This window comes from Amblyomma maculatum, chromosome 1 (assembly GCF_055883805.1).
Source record: "Amblyomma maculatum isolate TAMU_Amacu chromosome 1, ASM5588380v1, whole genome shotgun sequence".
NCBI lineage: Eukaryota > Metazoa > Arthropoda > Arachnida > Ixodida > Ixodidae > Amblyomma > Amblyomma maculatum.
The window spans coordinates 101,811,557-101,823,706 of NC_139344.1; the positions used below are offsets into that span (position 1 = coordinate 101,811,557).

General features: G+C 48.0%; 1 protein-coding gene across 5 annotated transcripts in view; it reads right to left on the reverse strand.

Annotated features, from left to right (window-relative positions):
* Nucleotides 1-12,150, reverse strand: part of LOC146203324 (uncharacterized) — a 492,360-nt gene that overhangs the window by 71,258 nt on the left and 408,952 nt on the right. The window lies entirely within an intron of this gene.

Sequence of the window (12,150 nt, forward strand, 5' to 3'; positions counted from 1 at the left end):
GGTTACAGCGGCTAGGCTACACTTCAAGATAGTTATAGTTATTACAGAGTCATTTTCAGTCTTTACTCATAATTTCAAATCCAGTTATAAATGACACAGGCTCCACTGGCATAAACTGGAAGTATGCATGGTGAAGATTAAAAGGCAAAGGAATTGTAAAGAGAAACTAAACACAACTGCATAGGATCTCACTCCAAGTAAAGTTTTTTACTGCACAATATAACTGCACTGTGCTTTGCTGCGTTATGCTAATAATATAGCTGGGCCTCATGGATTTTTTGATGCTCATTTGGCAGAAAGGGAGATATTTCTTCCTTCCCACCGTTCCAATTCCTACCAAATATTAGCGATAACATGAAATGTCAGCCAGAATGCATACTGAGAAGGGTAGCAAACAGTCTTGTCAAGCAGTAGCCGAAACAAAAGCTATCACCAGCCGTTTTGTACTACAAGTGTGCATTGCATCGTCACTATGGATCCCATTTATGATCCTTGTTCACGATCCGAACAACAAAGTCCTTGCACTGAATTACAGTAAAAGCAGTAAAACCTTGTTAATTCGAAGTCATTGGGACCAAGAAAAATGTTTACATTAACCAGGTTTTCAAATTAACCAAACACCACAAAAAACCTGGCCTACATAAAAACATTCATTGTGAGAACACAGTGGGCAAGCCATTTCCAGCACTCCTGTCAAGGCCGCTGGCAGTGGTGCGCAAAGAGTTGCGCGCCACTGCCTCGATCCTGTCTGGCCGTGCCTCGACGAAGCATCGAGAGTATCCACAACAGCATTGCAGTGTAGCACGTCTCCACCTCCGCAGGAGTGCGCCTCAGTGGTTGGCAGAAAACCACAGAGTGGTTTTCTGTGCCGAGAGCTCTAGGGCTGGGACGCTACAGCATATCAAGAATAAGCATAGCTTTGTGGCACCACTTCGCAGATGCCATTGCTTCATTAGTTTGTGGCAAAATTTATATCAGGACCACCAGCGAAGCACCGAAAATCATTGAATTAATAGGGTCAGTGCAGCTAGCCGCTTCAAATTGTACATTTATATTTACAATTGAAATTACGGGACTGCAGAAATTCTTCAAATTATCCGAGATTTTGAATTATCTGAGTTTGAATTATCGAGGTCTTACTGTATGAACTGTTCTTTAGTGATCTGAACTCAACAGAAGAAGCAATGAACTTAAAGAGCCTAGAGCAAAACTGAATTGGCCTCGTGTACTGTCACCAAAACTAAACGTGGCTTAATTTGCTTTGCTTTGGAGGAGGCACGGGAGCAGCAAAAGTCAATATATATACAGTCGAACCCGGATATATCGAACTCGAACGGGATCGCGAGAGTTCGATATATCGATAATTCGATATACAGAAATCGGCTTGTGACGGCACTTACGATGCGAAAAAACGATACCGTATTTGTCGCGTAATGAACCCACCTTCCATTTTTGCACCCCAGAATTTAAAAAAAAAAAAAAAAATGCGTTAAGGCCAGCTCGTTCACATGCAAGCGACTGAGCAATCTCAGCAATCTCAGCAACGAGCGGCAGCGCAGAGGGAAAATTTTCAAATTTGTTGGAACTGCGTCCCTCTCGCCGCTCGAGCCACCGCGGCAGCTCAAAACAAGGTTTCTGCGTCGCCGCGGCGGCAGAAATTGCGAGCATTTTTGCTTGCATGTCGATGGCGCGCGTCAGTCCGTTTCGGTCGTCTCATCCACAGCTCATTGGCAGCGTGCCAAGATGCTGCGCAGCGATAACGTCAGGGCGCGTTTATCTTTTGATAGCTCCTGTGGTGGCGGGGAGCGAACTTGGCAGAGTGCCCGTGATGGCTTGATTGCACAAGCCTGGTTCGATTTATCACGCCGCGCTTGGGGCGGGCGTCATGATCGTAGCAGCTGACCGTGTGATTTCGCTGATTCATACATGCAAGGATAAACGATAAAAAAAAAAACATCCCCGGAAAAAAAAAAAAAAAGCCTGCCGCTTTTTAACTTCCACAGTTGCCATATCTTACGCTACGCCGCGCGTACAGCACAGCGATAAGAAAAGATGACTCCCACAAAAAAAAAAGAAAAAAAAAACGGAGAGAGCTACCGCTTTCTAACGTCCGCAGGCACCATAGCCACGTCAGCTGGCGCGTCCGCATCGCGCAGAGGGTTTGCAACAAACGCTGCAGAAAACATCCAACCCCTGTCTGAAAACGGGCTGAGCTGGCTTGGCGCATGCGTTGCGCGTGCTGAAGGAGAGAGATAGCTCAACAAAAGAATGGGCACACCCACACACACATGGCTTGCAAACGTCATGTGTTGGCGCGCGGGAAACGACAACTGCAGATGCGCGCGCCTTTGGGGAATGAGCGCGGCGCTGCCCAGACCAGCCGTCGCCGAACTGTCCCCTCTCATTCCTTCCGCGCGTGGCTTGAAAACGTCACGCGGCAAACGGCCAGGGGTGATGCGATCGTCTTTGGGGAAGGCACACTTTCCAGTGCGTGGTGCGGAGTTCGATATATCGAACGACCGGTGAAATTGAGTTCGATATATGACGCGGCTTTCCTATACTTTTACATGGGATTTTCAAGGGGATATTTCGTGAGTTCGATATAACCAAAATTCGATATATCCGGGTTTGACTGTATATATATATATATATATATTGTAAAGGTTTATTTACAGGGGTGACTCCATCTTAGCCTGGTGCGTTAACGCCTTAAGGAAAGATGGCGAACTGCTTCTTTCTCACACTTCCTTTTTCTCTTCAGCGCTGCCCGATATTTCCTCCTTCGCAGACGAAGCCCCCTTGGCTGTTAGTCAAGGGTCCAGAGAGTGGCAGAGTTTCATCCTTGCGACATGCACAACTTGTGCTTTCCGAGAGGGGCGGCCTTGGGAAATTGGCGAGTGACCACGTAATTCAAGTCATTGATCTTAGTCAGCACAATAAATGGTCTGTGTAGTGCGACAACAGCCTCTGGGACAAACCACACTTGTGGACAGGGGTCCAGAACCATACTGTCACCAGGAAACTAGCAGACATCCTTGTGCCGACGATCGTAGCTCTGCTTAGAGTGGTCCTGTGAGGACAGAGTGCATAACCGAGCAAGCCAATGAGCCTCTTCAGCGTGGCAGAGGGTGATGGAAACAGAAGGCTAGAAGAGAGAACAGTAAGATGATGTCGAGAGAACTTTGAGGCAGACGGGCATAGAGAAGGAAAAATGGGCTGTAAGCAGTTGTTTCATGCCTCAAAGTGTTACAGGCATATGTAATGAAGAGAAACACGTCCCCCCAGTCCTTATGATGAGAGTCAACATACATCACAAGCATGTTTGTCAGTGTCCAGTTTGTATGTTCAACGAGGCCATTTGCCTGGAGGTGGTATGGTTTAAAGCGACAGAATTGGCAAGAATAAAAGCACAGAAGGTGTTCCACAACATCTGCCCTAAATTGGCGGCCACGGTAATAATGGCACGAGGAGGCCAATGATGGAGGATGACGGCATAAAAAAGAAAGAGACGTCAGGTGGCGGTGGCGGAACGAATGGCGGCAGTTTCACAGTAACACGCGAGGTGATCAATGCATACGATCACCTAGCGATTGCCTTTGGACGAGCGGAGAAACGGGACTATGAAGTCAATACCCACTTTTTCATATGTGGTCACTAGTGTCACCAGATGTAAGTGGCCTGGAGTAATGTGACGTAGCTTAAGAGCTTCGAACGTGCGACAGTGTTTGATGACAGCCGTAGCAGAATCCAAGTTATCTTTAGTGATTAAAAAGTTTTACACGTCCTCCACAATGCCCTTTAAAAAATGGCCAACACTGTCTTGTTCAGACATCCGGGGATTCACTGCTTTGCAGAGTTTCAGCACCCCTTCAATGTAACTTGTGCACGTTTCATCAGGCACTTGCTCTCACTGAAGTAAAGTTCGCTCAGCACATTTCCATTTTGCTGCGGTATCCCGAAAACAGTTGTGAATCTCCTCTTCAAATGGCCCTGGCTCGTTAAGGGCACAGCGGGACTATGACAAATGCATCGGTGAACTCTTTCCTGTTCTCTACACAGCTCACGCTGTGGACAATCATCCAAACTGTGCCTGCACCCTGCACCTGCACCCGTCATTCTCATCAGTCAAAATACCAGCACATTTCATGGCAATCGTGGCATCATGACAAGTCTGGATTCCACCCATGCAACTTCAGTACCACCATTAGCGGCATATATTGAGCACCTCAGCAAGCAGAGCTTCAGAGGGCACGGCGGAGCTATGACGAATGAACCGGTGAACCTTTTCCTGTGCTTTACACAGTTTCATGTTGATTTCATCCGTTGTTACCATAGCAATGACAGGTTCGCTATTATCCTGCCGTGCCTGGCTGTATGCTTTTCGCTGCCTAACGAAGCCTGGTTTGTCTCTCATTCTGCTGTCTGGTGATGTTGAGGCAAATCCTGGGCCCGATAAATTTGAGCTTGGCTTGAAGAGCATGCAGACTTTGCAGGCTTCCATGGACACTGTCTCCGAGTCTCAGACATCTCTGGAAACAACAGTCATTGCTAAACTTGCTGATCTAAATGAAACGCTCAAGGTTATTGCACAGCACACGGAAGAAATAGCAGAGTTGCGATCTGACACTTCTTCACTCAGGAAAGTAATCATCGATCAGCAGGAAAAGATGATTGACTTAGAAGATAAAAGTCAGCGTAGAAACCTCTTTATTTTTGGCATTCCTGAAACTGAAACTGAAGACACAAAGAGCTTGAGAGAAAAGGTTTTGGATGATATGTGCCAAGAAAAACTTAGTCTCGGCAAAAACTGTCGAACAAGTACACAGGATAGGAGCAAAAAGAGCAACAAACCCAGACCAGTAATACCTAACTTTTTTGATTACAGTTAAGCCTGGTTATAACGAAATTGCAAAATGACCGCAATTTTTCGTTACATCTAGGTTTCCGTTTCATGCAGTTTTCGCATGAAGACCCAAAAGGACAATGTAGAACGAAAACCAGATTAAGGATTGATGTAAGGGAAATGACCTTGAAAGTGTTTACAGTAAATTAGAAATATTTAAAGTCATAGAAGCGGTGAAATCTTTCGCGATCGCGCTGATAGCTCGGCGCGACTGTGGTGGCAGCCTTCACCTCCTCTGCGGCTCGCGTGACGCGTCTACGAGGGAGCGGGGAAATGAGGTAGTGGAGGAGGAATAAGTCTGGGGGAGAGCGCTCTTGCCCACCACCTTTGCCCCAGGAAACCAACTCTGCCCACGGCCGGTCACGAGCGCTCTCTCCCTCGAGACTGGCCGTGCTCTGCCTCGCGTCGCCGGCGCACTCCGCTGTCCCCGCAACAGACACGCTGCCCTCGGGCCCACGAGCAACCGCGTGGTAGCGATGGGCACGCGCTGCTCGGCCCACGTCTTTTTTGTTATTTTTGACCGCTTTTAGCCATGAACTATTGTAGTGCCATGTTCCGACAGCAAAAGCCGCGGAGACTGCTGTGTCTGTCAAAGAGATGCGGAGTCAGCGCTGAATTACGCGAAGCGCTGTATTAACTGCGGTCGCTCGTTGCTATAGCTGGTGTTCCTCTCACTTCAGTTCATCATCCTGAAACTTGCGGGGCTGTGCCAAATTTCCACTAACTCGGCACTATAGCTAGGAGGCAGTTGGCGTCGCGAGTTCCATATCAAGGAACTCATGTTCCTTGATATGTTCGTTACATGGAGTTTTCAAATACATGTACTTCAATGGGGGCGGTGTTGGGGAATTTAAAAACTTCGTAATATCAAGGAATTGCTACACAGAGGTTCATTACATAGAAGTTTAAATGTATAATGAAAAAGTGTAAGTACTACGTAACTGTCATAAGCTGAATAATACAGCCTATTCTATCAATCCTGACTATTGTAAAGTGACACTAAATAGACGCTCTAACTTGTGGAAGCTTGGAAAGCAATGCAAGGATAAGGCCAAAAAGACCACACTGGTCTATGATCGTCTACGCGTGGACGGTACCGACAAAGCGTGGGACAAAGCTAGCTTGCAACCAGTTCAGCTAACCCGTGCCAAGCCAAGTGGTGAATCCTGCTGACACAGAATGAGTTGCGCATAACTTTGTTTAATGCGAGAAGTTTCGCCAATAAGTCAGGTAACTTAGGAGAGATTATTCTTATTTATGATCCGCACATTATAGCCGTCACGGAAACGTGGCTTTCATCTAATATTACAGATTTCGCAATTATTCCATCATCCCACAAAATGATCAGACGTGACCGCGAAGGGCGAGGAGGTGGTGTGGCTATTATAGTATAAGAAGGTGTACCCTTAGTTCAGCTGGAAGGAAACTTGCGTCATGAAAGCTTATGGTGTGCAATCAGGTCAAAAAATCTTTCAGTTTTGCTCGGCATGGTTTACCGTCCTCTTAAAATTACTGTGTCGTTTATGGAATCATTGGCAGGGTACTTAAGAATGCCCGCTCAAACCTAATCATGGGCTAGTGCTTACTGGAGACTTTAACCTACCTGGCATAGATTGGAAAAGTTTCGCGGTCTCAAGTTCCGAAGATGCTGATAGCGCTCGCCTTCTTCTTGACACCATACTTTTCATTAAGCAGATTGTAAATGCCCCAACATGCATTACTGAATCGAAGCAGTCTGTTCTCGACCTTGTACAGTCGAACCTCGATATATCAAACAGCGCGGTGATTGGAAAATAGTTCGATATAGCCGGAATTCGATATACAAAATCACGTAGAAAACGCGTCAAAAACTAGTACAAATCAATCAATGAACCAATCGTGGCACAGTGGCGCAATAAATACTCACTTGAAGTTTCAAACAAAGTATTTATTCCTTTGGCTTAAAGTACTGTAGCAGCATAGCTTGCTTCAAATTGGCAACCGCGTGCTTAACCACGGCGTCCTCAACGTAGTCTAAACGGTCCACAAGCGATAGTCCAGCGCCTTCTATTGCGCCGCAGTAGCGGCGTACAAGGTCCAAAGCAGCTGCAGCCTCGGTTGCAGTCGGGAGCGGGGCAGCGCTTACGGGATCAACCTCAGCAGCGTCTTCGTTTGGCCGCTCAGCAGTAACTTCCGCCGCAATCTCTGTAATACGAGCCTTGCCTTGCTTGCCGCCGTGGCACTTGTCTCCGCGCGTGTCGAGCGTTTGTCGCGGAAGCATTTGCCAGAACAGGCCCGTCTCGTCAGCATTGAATATCTGATTGGGCTCATACTTGACGAGGATCTTAGGCCACTCTTCTTCAAGCCACTTCTTGATCTCGCCTTCATTGGCGTCCTCACTTTCCCCCGAGACCGTCTTCCCGACAATGTTAAAGCGGGCCTTAAAACGTTGCAGCCAACCGCTGCTGGCATTGAAGTTCTCGGCACCGAGAATGAACGCAAAGTTCTTGGCCTTCTGTTGTATCATCGGTCCCGATACAGGAATATTCCGGGCCCTTGCGTCGATGAACCATTTGTGCAGCGCCTTCTCAACGTCTTCAAAGGCAGCTTTGCGCACCCGCCGCGCGCCTGAGTGCTGGTTTTGTTCCGCCTTGGCCTTTATGTCACTCTTGTTTTTCAGCAGAGTGCTCAAAGTGCTCCTCGGTATGCTGAAAGCTTCGGCGACGCTTGACTTTTTTTCACCATTTCGCGTGCATACGCCGCTACGTTCAAATGGCGCCCTCGGCGCGACCGATGTATGCAGCGATCGTGCGCAGCAGTCGGGAACGCCCATCGCGCCGCCGCTATCTTCGAGGGCGTTGAGGGAAAGCTCGCCTCCTGTCAACAGAGTGCACATGGTTTGGGGTGGCGGAGTTCGATTTATCCATTTGGCAACCGACGCCGTTCGAAATAAAAAATTGAAAATGCATGCGATTTTCCGCGTGATATAGAAAGTGTTCGATATAATCAATAATTCGATATATCCGTGTTCGATATATCGAGGTTCGACTGTATTTCTCAAAAACATACCCGATGACCATGCAGTTAGTACCACAGATGGAATTTCGGACCACAAGCTCATTTATGTAAATGTGAAATTAGACAGTAAAAAACGCAGGCATTCTCTTGAAGCTTTTCATGATTTTTTAGCTGCCGACGATGAACCCATTCTTGATAATTTGCACTTCTTTTCTGAAGTTGAACAAAATGCAGATGTCTTGTATCCTTGGAATAAGTTCAAAGCTTTATTTCTATCTGGCATTAATACTTTTGTCCACTAAGTCATAAAACGGCAAAATGTTGCAATCTGTGGATTAACCACAATATAATTCATTTAAAACGCCATATTGCATGTAGATGGAAAATGAAGAGAAACGCTACCACTGAATTGGCTGCCCTTAAAGGCCCACTGTCCACCCTCCGGTCGAAAATATTTTCTTCCCCGGTGACTGTGAGACTTCGCCTCTAGAACGCAAGGCCACAAAATGTTTTTGAAAAGAGTAACTAATAACGCAGTTACAGCCACCGCAATCACCCGATTCTATCATGCCTCTCTCCTTCCGTTCCCTCGCAAAGGTTTTTCACTCTCCTGCCCAAGGTCGTCTAGCCTCCTCAATACAAATTCCCCTTCCTCCTCCGCGTTTGGCGGGAGGTGGGGCGTGGCTCTCCGCGAGCGCGAAAAAAAAAAAAAAATGGTCGAGGGAGCGCGCGCCGCTGGATTGTCTGGTCATGGCGAGGGAAAAGCGCACTGCGAGCGGTAGACACCCATCCTTCTCCCGTCAGTCAGCGAGACGGACCAATGGACATCGTTCCCGGTACGTACTGTAAGCAGCAAAAGTTTGCGGGATCTCCAGCGCGTGGCGGAGTGACGCAAAACTGCATTGCTGCGCCATCTGCCGCAACCGCGCCTGATGACGAGGCTCGCGGCACTTCCGCGCCAGTCATTCTTTGCGCATGCCTGTCCTATCTTTGCTATCAGGCATGTCTCATCGCTCGCTTCCCCGGGGTTCGCTTTTGACGCTCGTCACAGCCGCTGGAGCGCTGTGGAACCACCGCCGCGCGTCTGCTTCGCCAGCTGCGATGGTGGACGGAGCGCCTGAGCACCTTTTGCAGGGCGCGCTATATTCCCTGAATAAATGTTATCTTCCAAGACGCGTTGCTGGACTAGCAAGCATTATTTTTGACTGATAACATGAGCATCGATAAGATGTCATTGCGACCCCCAATTCCTGTTCGTCGTGCATTATTCCTGAAACCAGAATTGAGGTTGGTGTCTGTAGTGCAACGATGGTGCCTCGTGTTCCGGAGGATGAAAGACTATACATCGCACGCCTCTTCGTGGAAGGTGTGCCCCAGAAAGAAATATGTCGCCTGACAGGAAGGTCTAAATCGGCAGTAACACGAGTGGTGAAAGCATTCCGAGACGATCAAGGACGAATTGCTGACGCCCACCGCAGTGGACGACCGAGGGTCACTGAGAAAGAAGACGACGGACTGATTATTGCCGCTGCTGTGGTTGATCCCTTCTTGAGCGCCAAAGAAATCAAGAAAGAGCTCGGCATTCATGTGTCATGCGACACAATTAGAAGGCGCCTCAAAGAAGCGGGATTAAGAAATTGTGCCGCAGCACAAAAGCCCTATTTGACAGAGAACCAACGCCGGCAGCGGCTGGAATTTGCTAAGGCGTACGAGCACTGGGGTGTTGAAGACTGGGGCCAAGTCACCTTTACTGATGAATCCACGTTCTGCACCAGGTGGGACCAACAGCAGCGTGTTTGGCGGCCTCTCAACTGCAGGTATGACTGAGGTTCATGTTTTTAACATAAAGTATTTAAATCTTAGATACAAATCCGTACTTTACAATGAAGAGGAATCCGCATTTTATCTTTGGCGAGCAGCTTACTGTCCAATGAAGTGTTCAGAATATACCAGCCGGATCTGTTCACCAGCCATCCTAGAGCAACTAACTCATCTAGCAGCATTCTCTTCACGTGAGCTTTCTTTTTTTAAGTCGGACATTTTTTCTCAAAAGCTCTATTTCTTAAGAAGGCAAACAAACATAACAGTTTACAATATTTTAGGTTTCCTTTTCGTGCGCCGATTCGGTTTACGGCAACTTATTCTCAGTGATGACAGAAGTTGTACTTGCCGCAGGTATGGCGTAGCTCATAATGATAGTTCTTTTTCTCGTTTGTTTTAGATACCGACCGGAGTACACGCAGTGCGTGCTATCGAGTGGCCGCTGCAGCGTTGCCGTCTGGGGAGCCATCAGCAAAGATGGACTCGGCCCTTTGGTCCGCATCGATGGAACTTTTAATGCTCCATCATACTGCGACATAATTAAGAAGACCCTGGTGCCGTATGCCCTGGACGGCCCGTTTCCTGACGGCTTTTACAGGCTGCAGCACGACCGCAGCCCAGTACATACTGCGCGCCTTACGGGAGCTACACTTGACTCTTGTGGTGTGCTGCGACTGCCGTGGCCTCCGAGCGGCGCGGACCTGAGTCCTATCGAGAATTTGTGGGGCCTCGCTGCCCAAAGGCGCCACATCCCCAACGCCGATGCTCTTTGGAGAGCAATTGAAGAGGGCTGGAGCGCACTGAGCGCAGAAACTGAAACTGTAAGGGCTCTGTACGCGTCCATGCCGCGGAGAATCGCTGAAGTGATAGCGTCAGAAGGCCTCTATACCGGCCACTAAATGGTACCTCCCTAAAGGTCTCTTTATGATCTTTTGTTCGTTTTTGTTTTTCAGGAAAGCACCTCAATTTAAATATATCTCTTTTTCACCACCATCGATTGCGTGCTTTTTGTTCACATTTTCATATCCCTTGGTGTAGCCTCTTGTTCAGAATCAAGTCTGTACACATAATTTATACCGTTTCTCATCGAACGCCACCATGTAGGTTTGGAGGAGTATACATTCTACAGTTAAGCATGGTGACATGATAAATTACAGTGACAGTATTCTTTTTGCGGGAGCGAAGGCGAGAACCCATGGGCCGTGCGATGACATGAAATGACTGTAAATAAAAGATATGACTCAGAAAACTGCAGACGACCTCCACGTTCATGCTCATAATTGAAGCAAAACTCGGAAATGTCACGCCAGGCAAGCAGCCAGCAATTGTTTTTCGGGAAGGAATCGGGGTGATTTTTGGGTCAAGCAAGTTAGGTGGTACCGTTGAGTGGCACGTGTCCATGAACAACACTGGCAAGTGAGCGGGAGGTAGAAGCTCGATTTCGGTGGTTATTTGGGGCCGAGGGGGGGACACGCCTCTCGTATACGTTTGTAGGAAATAACATCTCAATTCGTGTTAGGTTTTTCCTGTGTTAACGGGAAGGTGTACTCGTTGTAAATGGCTGAACACACATCTTAACTGAGTCGAAAGGACTCGAATTACATTTAACGCTCAAGCCATTTATTCAGAGAATATAGCGCGCCGTGCAAAAGATGCTCAGGCGCTTCGTCCACCATCGCAGCAGGCAAAGCAGACGCGCGGCGGCGGTTCCACAGCGCTCCAGCGGCTGTGACGAGCGTCAAAAGCGAACCCCAGGGAAGCGAGTGATGAGACATGCCTGATAGCAAAGATAGGACAGGCATGCGCAAAGAATGACTGGCGCGGAAGTGCCGCGAGCCTCGTCATCAGGCACGGTTGCGGCAGATGGCGCAACAATGCAGTTTTGCGTCGCTCCGCCACGCGCTGGAGATCCCGCAAACTTTTGCTGCTGACAGTACGTCATTGCTGTGGCCCGTCGGGCCAGCGCCGGAAACGGGGAAGCTAGCTTCCCAGAGGAGAACATGAGAGAGCTTTGAATTGTATTTTCCATGCTTTGCGGCGCGTGTGTCACTGTAGCATTTTGCACAGACTATCTCCGGTACCTGATCGAAACACTGGGCTCCTTTGCTTAAAAGGGCCTTCCCTGGACAGTGGCCCTTTAAGGACGATTAAGGGGAGACATGGCTCTTTGGGACTGAAAATGGTCAAAAGATCCGATTTTCAGTCTTTTCATTTTTAAATTCCTGGCATCATTCTGCACCTTTCAACAAATTTTCATTTAAAACTGACGCCTATTAGCACCGTAATATTGATTTAAAATTGTGTAGTTTCGTGAACTGCCCTTTAAATTGAGGACTAAACTGTGCCAGATTCGATTGCGCGCTGCGCAAAAGCGAGTAACCCCACCGGGGCCATCTTGGTTTTGTTTGAAAGCTCGTGCTTTCGGTTTC